Source organism: Galeopterus variegatus, unplaced genomic scaffold (assembly GCF_000696425.1).
Source record: "Galeopterus variegatus unplaced genomic scaffold, G_variegatus-3.0.2 Scaffold60365, whole genome shotgun sequence".
In the NCBI taxonomy this organism is placed as follows: Eukaryota; Metazoa; Chordata; class Mammalia; order Dermoptera; family Cynocephalidae; genus Galeopterus; species Galeopterus variegatus.
This window is the reverse complement of record NW_007786476.1, coordinates 1-434: the sequence shown is the minus strand read 5'-3', so window position 1 is coordinate 434 and position 434 is coordinate 1. Positions and strand designations below refer to the sequence as shown.

The window sequence follows — 434 nt, the reverse complement described above, 5'->3', positions numbered from 1 at the left end:
CTTCCACGGTCAACCCAGAGTTGGCAATCTGGGCTTGTAGGCCTTTTACTTCCTCTTCATGTTTCTTCTTCATGAAGAGCAGCTCCTCCTTGAGAGCCTCAACCTCTGTCTCTAGCTGAAGCCGGGTGACATTGGTGTCATCAATGACCTTGTGGAGCCCATGGATGTCGCTCTCCACAGACTGGCGCATGGCCTGCTCTGTCTCATACTTGACTTTAAAGTCATCAGCAGCGATACGGGCATTATCAATCTGCAGAACGATTTGGGCATTGTCCACGGAATTTGCAAAGATCTGAGCCCTCAGGTCCTCGATGGTCTTGAAGTAATTCCCCCAGTTTCTGACCTGGGTCCCCTTCTTCTCCAGGTGTTCCCGGATTTTGCTATCCAGCTTCCGATTTTCACTCTCCAGGCTCCTTACTCTGTCCAGGTAGGAG

At 50.9% G+C, this 434-nt stretch overlaps 1 pseudogene across 1 annotated transcript; it reads right to left on the bottom strand.

Annotated features, from left to right (window-relative positions):
* Window positions 1-7: 7 nt before the first annotated feature.
* On the bottom strand, window positions 8-430 carry LOC103584480 (annotated as a pseudogene). Its single transcript, XR_549980.1, has one exon. The product of XR_549980.1 is annotated as a keratin, type I cytoskeletal 18 pseudogene (transcript).
* Window positions 431-434: the final 4 nt, after the last annotated feature.